Here is an 11,229-nt window from a genome sequence, read left to right as displayed (position 1 = left end):
ACACCGCGTCTCAGAACACTCGCAAAGTCTCTTCTTCTATTGGTTCTCTTCTTTTTCCAGTATTTTAAGATGATTTCGACTTTCTTTGTAACATTTGTAATCACAAGCAGAACAAGAGGCTGAATGTTTTCAAAATATTTTCCTTCCCTGGGAAGCTCCGCTGCGCTGGTTCTCAGGACTGTCTGTTTATCCAGACTATCATTGAGACACCAAAACAAAAACACTTAACGGCTCATTTTTCTTGTGTTGGCTCATTCAATTCTCGAAATATACATGCTAATCAATTTAAGTCTGTTCTAATGCACATCGTTAGGACTAGATGGAGGTCTCTCCGTGTAACTCCCAGGGCGTTTCACTCTGTAAACCAACCACAGCTTCGTCAACCTTTCGCATGGCTGCCTGTCTGATGTTTAACTGACCCTGAATTGATCGTGTAAATTATTTAAAGGAGGCATGGATAAGAGCCAGCGTTCAAGTGAAGGTAAAGTGGAGGCGTCCGGCGCTGTCAGGGCTGCTGTGGACGGACGTATTCATGCATACGTGCAGCGCAGATATGTCCTCATGAGCATTACTCAGTCTGCATGGATGAGTAAATGTGCTAATGCATACAATATATAAAACTTCCCACGGACTGCACATGTGCTTTTCTGATGCATGATTTCTGTGCACACAGCAAATATGGCAAGTGGAGCTCAGCAAAGTGTCCTGAGGGGTTTTTCTTTTTTCCTGCCCTTCCCTTCGCCGGATGATATCCTTCATCCTGGATTTCTCCTTCCAATCAGTCGGCGGCGGCATTTCGGGGGCGTCTCCATGGTGGGCTGGAGGACGACGGGAGGGAGGGGGTGGGCGGAGAGTAGACCCGTGGGACTGGCATCCAATGTGCTGCAAACCATAACGACCCCATAACAGGCAGATTCCTAATTTCCACCAAGCTCAGGCCGTAGCTCATATAACACTGACAATCCCGCCGAGACCCGCTCGGGCCGGACAGCGGACTCAGCACTGGAGGGGGGGAGGTGGAACCTGCAGAAGTGGTAATTTGGACTGGAATGACGGAGGACGGCAATAAAATCCACTGACAGATTATTTAGGGAGCTTTTAGGTTTGATTCCATCCCAACATTGTTAAGTATGTATTTCTCTCCTCGTATGAACAGCCGAAGGAAACTTAGACAGGAGATTTTTGTTAGCATTTCTAAATTAGGTCAAGAGCTGTGTCCATGAAATAAGGCTGGTGGCCATTAATGCCTCTGAGGGGATGCTATATTAATGAAGACTGGGCCGCGGCGGGAGACGCCAGCAGTCTGCTGAGCAGAAACGCCCAAAACCAGCCTCCCCGTTCATTCAGCAAACATCTCCGAGCGGCACGAGTCCACCTGCCTTCCTGCAGCGTCGCGTCAGATGAGGAACACAAGGCCTCCAAACAGTTTTACATCAAAAAATGATATGAAAAAACAACATGAGAACTCAGAATCAAGGGTTTTCAGTGTAATACACGAAACGTCTTTGACGTCCTGAAAGAACTTGATCGTTTTAGATACATTAAATTATATTTTTTTCTGCTTTACTTCCAGAAAACTAACGTAAAATTCCCACAATTAAGTGAACAGTGATGATGCTGTTTGATTTGACTCATTCAGTCGCAGTCTTTCCTCTTTTCCTCTACTTTCTTCTGGATCAGACGTCTGCACCACATATTTGCAGGAGATCACAAACATTTCGACCGTCTTCCACGCCGAAGCCGAGACATTCCAGTGCTTCAGACTCCCCGCAGGTCCCTGGTTTCCCTGTCCCTCCTGCTCCGGGCAGCAGTCTGCTCTCTGCAGCTGTCGGTTCGGCATCGCCTTCGACCCCTTCTCTCAGTGCGTCAGAGCTGGGACGGTTTTTAATAGCTGGATGAGCCGTCAGCGCTTTGCGTGATGCATTGTTTCAATTCTGCCGGCTCTGATCCTGATGGATATTTTCCCCAAACTTCGGTGTTGGCCGTGGCACGGCTCACCTGCCGTCCCGTTCATACCTCCGACCTGCGATGTGACGTGAGCTCCCGGACTGCCGGATCAATAGCGGTGTATCATTAACCCACATCCGGAGCTGCACGCTGAGCCGCAGGCTCGCAGCCAAGCACACGTGCGTGCGTGTGTGTGTGTGTGTGTGTGTGTGTGTGTGTGTGTGTGTGTGTGTGTGTGTGTGTGTGTGTGTGTGCAGCCTCTTTCTCCTGCGCTTCCCTCTCATCCTCTGAGTCTGCAGAATTCCTCCATCCCTCCGTCCCCCCGTGCTGAGGTCAGGTCTGCGTCCTTTACGTCCATTCACAAAGAGGAGGGACGGACTGGACGCCGCGGCGGGAGGGATGGAGGGATGGAGGGAGGCGAGGGGAGGGACGGCGAGCCAAAACAAGCTTTGAATACAAATGAGCTGACACACATAATGCCCCCCTCCCTCCCTCCCTCCCTCACTCCTTCTCTCTCTCTCTCCACATCTCTCACACACTCTTCCTCCCTCACACATGTTCTCGCCGTCTCTCCCTCTGCTCCTCGTGTCTCCTCTTCGGATCAGCGGAGCGCCAGAGACGATTTCAGCCACTTGATTTATTAGTCACCGTCGGTTATTGGAACGAGCTAATTAAAAGGAAGTGTGTGTGCGTGTGGTGGTGGTGTGTGTGTGTGTGTGTGTGTGCGTGTGTATGTGGTAGACCTGGAGACACAGACGCCGTGTCTTTGCCTGCCCTCTCGCACTTTGCCGCGGACCGGGAGGCAGCGGCGGGAGGAGAGGAACGGAGAGGAGAGGGATTTAACCGCCACTTCATTTTAACCATCGTCTGCTCCGACATGGCCACCGCATAGGAGCGTGTAGCCGCCGCGACCGTCAGCCGGGCGACGAGGTAGCAAAGGTAAGGCGGCAGGGAGGGAGTGATGGATGAATGGAGGGATGGAGGGATGGCAGGTTTTCTTCTCTTCTCTCATGCTGGGATGATTTGAGCATTCCTGCCTCGCCTGGAACCAGAAGCAGCTGTGTTGAGGAAGCTTTGCATGGATCTGTGATTGTAGAGGGAAGTCTCTCTCTCTCCCTCTCTCTCTCTCTCTCTCTCTCTGGTATTCCCCACACAGAAGCTCTAATTAGCCCACGCCAGGTAAATCCTATTATAGTTTCACTCACTTTCTTGGAGGATCGCCTGGCAGTAAGAGGAGAGGGGATGTTTGCCGATCAGGTGTCAGGATACGTGTGTGTGTGTGTGTGTGTGTGTGTGTGTGTGTGTGTGTGTGTGTGTGTGTGTGTGTTTGTGCAGGAAGTGTGACTGTACGCTGACAACGCTGAGCTTTGACTTCAAAGACACCAGCGTGGCAAATGCAGCGGGCAAGAAAAAAATAGCCACGGTGGCACAAAACAAACAGAATAAGTGCAGAGCGGAGAGGGACGTGAGGGGTTGGAGAGTTTGCTCACCTGCACCAGCGGCAGGTCGACTGAGAAGTGAACAGATGAATAAAAAGATGCAGCCGAGTTGTGATGTTCCTGATGCAGTGTGGAGAAACAGGGCTTTAAACGCTGCGTTGCTGCTGCCCCTTCTCTCGTGTTGCTGCTGAGTAAATGTGGATTTATACATGAAAAGAGAGAGAACGAGGGCGAGCGCTGTTTGGCTAACGGCAGATTCAAGCATGATCCAGATTGTGCCCAATTAGGCTCTTTGTGTGTGTGTGTGTTGCATGCTCAGGGACGTGCACTGTGCGTCCTGGGGCAGGGTGGCGGACTGCAGAGGCAGAAGAGAGGACATATGGCCGTCCAGGTCTCCTAGCCTTTGACTGGAGTCCTCAGAGCAGAATTCTCAGTAGGAATTCAACTTTTCCCTCTGCGGCTCGCTCTGCCTCTCATTTCCACCATTTTGATTTGAATCCGCTCACGTTTTGATTCCGAGACGAGGGTCGGACGTGTGTGTTGCCGGGGAGCAGGAGCTCCCTGCCTCCTGCAGGCTCCGCTGACAGGTCGCTTTGGTTTCCTCTGATTGATGGACGATCCGATTAGGCTCCTTTTCACGTGAGCTCCCCTAATCAGCTCAGAACCGGCTGGAGCAGATCTTCAGCTGGACTTACTCAGACACAAATCAGTGCTGTTGAACCGGCGTTCCTACATGTGACAAACCAAGGAGGGAAGTCTCCGTGATCGAGTGCTGATTGCAGGAATCAGCACATCTCTTAAAGTTGGTTTTTCTGTTTTTACCAACAACTAATGACAATATCTGAGCTCAGGATGTGACAAGTGGGAGAGAAATCATCCCCACCGCCAGGGGAACGGTGTGTGACTGAGCACTTTGGCATTTTACCACATATTGTTAAACTGCCAAACATGTATTATTGCTTCAGACTTAAATCCTCCAAACAAGAAACGATAACAAAGAAAAACTGTTCAGCTTCGACAGAAGAACAAATTCGGGCGAAACCCACACACTCAGCTCTTGTTGCACATCTCAAACATAAATGTTGCTGCATTCAAAAGGACAATAAACACGATTATCTGCCAAATAAGTATATATTTTTTAATTTTTATGTATTTTAAATAAGTATCCTCTTTTACATTTTCACCACTATTCACTCATTCATCCACACACTCGAACACCAATGCTGCCACGCAAGGTGCTCAAACTCCATCAGTGAAATTGTGGTTGAGTGTCTTCCTCGAAGACTCTTCAACACTCGAAGTGGGTCAGACGTTAGCTTGAACCACCGATCACGGCTCTGGACGACAGTCCACTCTACTGAACGAGCCAACGGTTCCCATAAGCCCCAGCTGCAGGTCTCGGCGTTAATCAATCAAACTGTAGCATTGAGAGTTAAATTAAGGCTTGAATGTGGTTAGCTTGACTTTCATAGAAAAAAAACATCATTTTGAGGAAAATGTCACTAATACGATGTTGCTCTCCACTGAATTGGAGGTGGAAGCCACTTCAACACATTTCAAATGAATGAATAGTTCAACTGACGTACACCGAGAACATGGATCTGATCCAGCTTTGAAGAAATATCGAAATTGGTAAACTGATTTGGAGCAGCAGTCGCGTCTTTGGCACAATAACTTGTTGCATCAGTCAGATGTAGAAAGACGATGGTTATAAAATTATTAAACAAATATCTGTTATGTCCACATCAGTCAACTCAGGCAAACGCTGAAAATTGTGTATTTACTTTGTTTGGCCACTAGTTGGTGCTGGTGGTTGCTTTTCTGATGAAACAATACGCTACAAACATTAACAATGGCGAGTGCACAGACATCCGTCTGGACAGATGGCCAAGTTGGTTTGTTAATACAGTAACTGTCAACTCTGAAACGGCCAAGTTCAGGAGAATCTGGACCGAGAGTCATGACACTCTGGAGGAAAGTTTTGCTATCGTTCATGTACTGAAGAAGTGCAGAGCTATTTGCTATGACCGTTTCACACATGCACAGTGGCAGACAGAGTTGGAGCATTTTCAAAAAGTTGCCCTTTCAGTTTCTCCGAGCACAGCTGTCATGGTCGAATAAACAGAGCCTGAATCTAAAACCAGCTGCTCAGATATGGAAATTCTCACCTGAAGCTCCTGCTTACTGTATTCATGTCGACGACAGGATTGGTTTGAGTTCTTCAATTGTCTTTTACATCCATTGCGCCTTTGCTGTCACTTTACATGTTTTGCTTCTTGTTTGGTTTGTAGTTGCTTCCACTGCAGTGAGAGTACTGACACTTGAGGCAAGTTCTGATACACCTGTTGTAGTGGCAGCATCATTCTTATTCCAGAGAACTCTCTCCAATGAGCACCTCTTTCAGTTCAGAGGACCTATCCTAAAATCAGTTATCCAGGGGAGACATGTGTTTAGAAGATTCATTTGTGTTTCCTGCATGATTTGGAAATATTAGAAAACCTTGGGTGAACACTGACTTTTATTTGTTACTCCTCACGCTGTGAACTTATCGTCCCCCTCGACTCTAGATGAGTTGATGATTTAGGAAACCTGCTGCTATGCTGTTTGTCTGCAATGCAACTGGATCTGGAGCTTGGAAGGTTTTGGGATTGGTAGTTTTCAGCTGGCGAGTTCAGCGAATTTACATCAATAACAAGAAACAACCAACAAATCTGTCCTTTCAGAATCTTCGGGTAGTAGATGATACTTCATCTGGAGCAGCTAATGCCAATATTTTCTTAGACATGTGGAAACACTGCTCATTTCTGTAGCAATCAAACTATGTGATGAGGCTAAGGAAGTCTGGCTGTTCTCAATGAGGAAACCGTTCTGTCCTGTCCTGTCCTGTCCTGTCCTGTCCTGTCCTGTCCTGTCCTGTCCTGTCCTGTCCTGTCCTGTCCTGTCCTGTCCTGTCCTGTCCTGTCCTGTCCTGTTCTGTTCTGTTTGAAGCTTGTAAATCAGACGTATAGACAGTTTCCAGTACAGTCTACACAGGACTGGCAGTCAGGCAGGCTTGATGTGTGTGCTGTCATACTGAGTTTGATCAAACGTGGTTTTTCCAGTCAAGATTTAGAGGTTTCCCACCTCCCGGTTGCACCTGAACACACCATAAACTGTCTCCAACAGATCAGGTCTTTCTATAGATCTGGTTCACCACAGTGGGTCGTCTGCGTCCGTCTCGCTCTTTCTTTCTGCTGTTACACCAGCGGTGGCCGAGAGGTCAGAGAATCGGGCTTGGGTTTTGAAGTGTGAAGGTTTGAATCCCACTATGGAGCCCTGAGCAAGACCCTTGACACCCCACTGCTCCCAGCATGCACAGTTAAGGTTAAATGTTCAAATAACTTTTCACTGATCAAGCCTACTGACCTGTTACGAGACGAGTAGCACTGATAGAATCAGAGGACTGACTCAGCTGATTGATCTGCAAACCTGCTGCTCAAACCAGCACTTACAGAATATTTGAGAGAAAAAAAGAAGAAGAAGTAAGTTACACCAAATGGGACAGCTCAAAAGCCTTCTCACACCCTGGAGGGGAATATAAAATTAAGCTTTATTATTCCCCATCTGATGGTGAAATCATCCGTGGCTGAGTATCCCACTTATCTGATATTAATCATTCAGAGCTTCCCGCCTCATCTCCGGCCACCTGAGTCGTTTGCTCTCAAAACACTTCCACACATCCACACAAAGCCTGCCGCCACCAACCTGCAACTGGCGGCCGTGCCTTCCCCTTCTCAGCCGGCGGGGACCAAACCTGTGGGAGAAACTCTTTTTTTTTTTTCCATTTCCTCCCACTGAGGAAATGCAAAGTAACATTTTCCATCAGCCTCCAGAGGAGAAGAGACCAACTCTTCCTCCTGTCTCTCTCCATTTTTTCTCCTCCTCTCACTGTTGGTTTCCATTACCTGAGGCTTCTGCTTGCTCACCCTGACAGCTACCTTTTTCTTTTCTTTTTTTTTTTTTATGTCTGTTGGTTAAGTATCATGTGTGTGCGCGCACACACACACCCAGGCCTTTCTAAAAGCAGTCTTGGTTGGCACATTGCGTTGTTCTGAGGGCTGTTAAGAGCTTGGCTTCATGCCTTATTCATCCCTCAGGCCTATTCTTTCCACCACTGCAGATGGGATTAGGAAGAAGGAAGCTCTCCTGTACATTACACAGCACTCAGCAGAAGAATAGAGGTCAACCTGGCAACTTCTGGGAAACAGAATTACTTTTTCCTACTTTTCTTCCCTCCTTCATATATTTTATCCGTTCAGCTGAGGTGGAAAGGATCGGCTCATCCTGGGCAGATTACCAGCGCTAATGCAGAGAGGCGCACAATCCAATTTATAGCCACTTGTTTGTCTCTGGATTTGGTTTTCTTGGAACGTGAGAAAAACTTAAGCAAGCAAAGGGAGAAGATTCAAACGTTTACAGTCAGCAGAACAGAATGAACAAAGTTCAACACTGAGCTGGATTTCAGAAGAAACAAAAACATGTTAGGTTGCTTCATGTTATGATAAATTTGTTGAGTTTTAAAAGCTAAAAAGATAAATTTGGGCTCATTGGACATGAATAATTTCATTATCTACAATTAAGAAATTACGATGACAAAGTCTGAGAAGACGTAGGCTGTTGCTGAGTTCACAGGTTATAAAATTTTGAGTTTATTGACTCAAAGCTCTGAACGATAACACTACACTGATGCAGGCCATGTTTTGAAAAATATGTTGGACAGTGAAGAAACGGAATTTTAAAAACTACAGTCTGTCCTGAGCTGCAGATTTTTCCAGCTGATTGAAATGGAAGAGAAAATCTAAGTAACAAGCGCTGCACCAAAACAATGGTTTACAGACTGATAAGAAGTTGAAAATGCTGGCTGACGCCTTTACACTCCTACTAACATGTTGAGAGATTCACTGCTGGAGCAGCGGTTCGACACTCAACGAAAATGACCGTGGTGCTGCCATTACCTGTGAAACTGATGATTTATTAATACTTGAGAATTGGTTTGTGGACTGCAAAGTAGGACAGCTGGGGCCATGGACTGCGGTTCACCAGCCTCACAGCTGAGGAAAAAATGTCATTCTTGCATACTGAAGTGCCTGCGAGCAACTATATCACCTCTGAAAATCAAGAGTGACAGTTTAGCAGAAGAAGACAGTTGTGTGTGTCTGCACCTCATGAGAAGCCGTGAGGCTTCATCCACAGTCACTAATTAACCAGTATCCAAAGAAAAACCACGTGATTACAGTAAGAACATACAAACTTTACGCTAGTGTCATCGTACTTGAGAATAGTCTCGAGACTACATTATCAAGGACTTTCAGGTCTCGTCATTTTAAAGTCTTGGTCTTGGGATGCTCTTGTGTTGGTCTGAGCTCCTCAAAGTCTTGGTGTTTTCTTGATCATTGGATGCTCTAGTTTTGGTCGTAACTTGGTCTTGACTCCTCAAAGTCTTGGTCTTGTGATGCTCTAGTCTTAGTCTCTGCTCAAAGTGTTGGTCCTGTCTTGGTTTTGGGATGCTGTGGTCGTCGTCTTGACTCGGTCTTGGCCCCTCTAAGCCTTGGTCTTGGTATGTTCTAGTCCTGGTCTTGACGACACTAGTGGCCATTATCTGGTACACATCCACCATTTTCCAGCAGGACCCTTCATATTATCCACTACACTACTGCGCCACAGCCTGAATGCATTTGAATGGAGCAAACGGCAGATGTGACGGGCGCTGGAACAGTTGTAGCGTGAAATCCAAACCACGATGTTTCACCTCCTCTTTGTATTTTCTATGCTGGATGTTGTCAGCTGATAAAAGTAACACCACAATATTCTCACCATCCCAGCAGCCAACGTTGTTTAAAAATTCAGCATGCCCGATGTATTTTCTATCTGAAGAAAATCTCACACGTTGAGGCCTGTGAAGTTTTGGAGTTGAGCAGTGTGTCAGATGAAGCCCCTCACAGAAGACTCTCCCTCTCGCCCTTCGACTTCGCCCACTCAGTTTTGACGCCGTTCGCGAAGTGCGACGACGGTCCGATCACACGGCACGGACTGCTGGCAGCTCGCCGTCGCGCCGTGTCGAAATCCTCCTCCTCTGTGTGTTGATTTTCTGCTCTCGGCTTATTTTTCCTGAAGAGAAGACGCGCTGCGACAGGACTGAGTTTTCTATCTGTAAGTGAGATATTCCATAGATTAAAGGAACAGCTTGGCGTTTGGCGAAATTGGCTCGTTGCCCGCTGCTTAGCATAGCTTAGCAGAGGCTGGAGATCGTGTGGTGCCATAAGAACACTAACAAAATCCAGACTGTTGCTTCTCAGGGCTCTTAAATAACAAGTTTACTTGATTAATTAGGATTAAGGAAGCTACTTTGTCAGCCGTGCTGTACAGGAAACAGTCCACAGGAAGGAGTTGATGCCACAAAGTTCTCATAAATGGTTCTTCTGTCTTATTTTCATTGACTCAACAGTAGGCTTTTGTTGAGTTTAGAATGAGTGCAGACCAATGATCACCTCATTTGGTGCAGCTTTACCACGTTTAAAGGATTTCTCTGAAGCTCTTGTGCTCAATCAGATCACATGACAATAACAGACGTCGTTAACATTGTGGAGACCTTGTTGCAACATATTTATATAATGCAGCTCAGTTTCACCACATCCTGTTAATCACCAAGACTGTGGAGTCCACGATAGTCTCATTTACGAAAACATGTTTCCATGCAGTATATCCCAAACTACATTAACTTTTAGTTTATATCGACTCATTCATTCATTCCTGCGGCGATCGTTCATATAAAGCATCCATTTAAAACGCACACACCCACTGCAGAGGACTGTCGATTCTCCAGTCTGCTTTGAATGTGGATGCCGTTCTATGCACTGTAATGTCAAATAAAATAGAAGAAAAAAGGAGCGCTGTACTGGTTATGATTGCTGCTATGCATACGGGATGTTTAGTGGAGCTACGACTTCCCATTTCCAAATAAATACTGATATTTCAGTCGTTGATATGAATGTTCTAATCTGTTTAGAGATTTATTACTTCCAACATAATACTGCTATTTCTTCACTCAATGAACCTTTGTGGAGTCTTTTCTTTCAGCCTGCTGTGCTAATTACATTGTTCCCAGTATTTCTGAAACATGTTTTCTTCTTGAAACACTGTCGTGTAAACGGAGCCTGAACCTTATGCTCACGCCAGTGTAAAACAAATGAAACATTTATACAGCTTTGGTTGGAGATGAACAGGCTCTGTGTTTTGTGTATTTTTGCACCTCCAGTCTGCGAACAGCTCTGATCTGCTGGAAAAATACATTTTGAGTTGCAGGCAGCTTCAGTTTCCAAAAAAAAAAAAATCCAAGGATTTCAATAGTAACTGTGAAATTTAGAGCAGAAAAACACGCAAAGGACCTCTGAGGATCAGTAAACAAGGATTCTCTCAGCTTATTCTCTTTCATTAGAGTTTGAATATTTTCTCGTTCAGCCGTTTGAAATGAATCCATCCACTGAAACAGAAAACATCTGGGAAAAAAATCAAATAGCATTCAGTTTCTACTGCTTTTATATTTTCTTTTATCTCTTATGACTCATATTCAGTATTTAGAATGTGTCCCATCATTAAATAAAATGCAACACAAAAAGATAATTTATCTTTTTTTTTTTCAAATGTCTTGGTTGTTAGTAGGATTATTTTGATGTGCGACACATCAGAATCAAAACAAGGAAAGTCTTTTCAGCGACTTGAGAGGAAAACTGACGAAGGCAAACTGCCCAGAGTGAAGAGAAATGAGTGCAACGCTGCATGTTTTACATATTTATGGGTGCAAGAC

General features: G+C 45.8%; 1 protein-coding gene across 3 annotated transcripts in view; it reads left to right on the top strand.

Moving 5' to 3' along the window:
- Positions 1 to 2,784: 2,784 nt before the first annotated feature.
- Positions 2,785 to 11,229, top strand: part of plppr2a (phospholipid phosphatase related 2a) — a 54,044-nt gene continuing 45,599 nt past the window's right edge. For all 3 annotated transcript variants that reach the window (XM_030090219.1, XM_030090221.1, XM_030090220.1), the window contains exon 1: positions 2,785 to 2,886. The gene's annotated coding sequence lies outside the window, so the exon portion shown is untranslated. The remainder of the gene's footprint in view (positions 2,887 to 11,229) is intronic.

The sequence above is a fragment of the Salarias fasciatus genome, chromosome 4 (assembly GCF_902148845.1).
Source record: "Salarias fasciatus chromosome 4, fSalaFa1.1, whole genome shotgun sequence".
Classification (NCBI taxonomy): domain Eukaryota; kingdom Metazoa; phylum Chordata; class Actinopteri; order Blenniiformes; family Blenniidae; genus Salarias; species Salarias fasciatus.
Note: the sequence above shows the minus strand (reverse complement) of the source record. Positions and strands in the feature narration are given on the sequence as shown.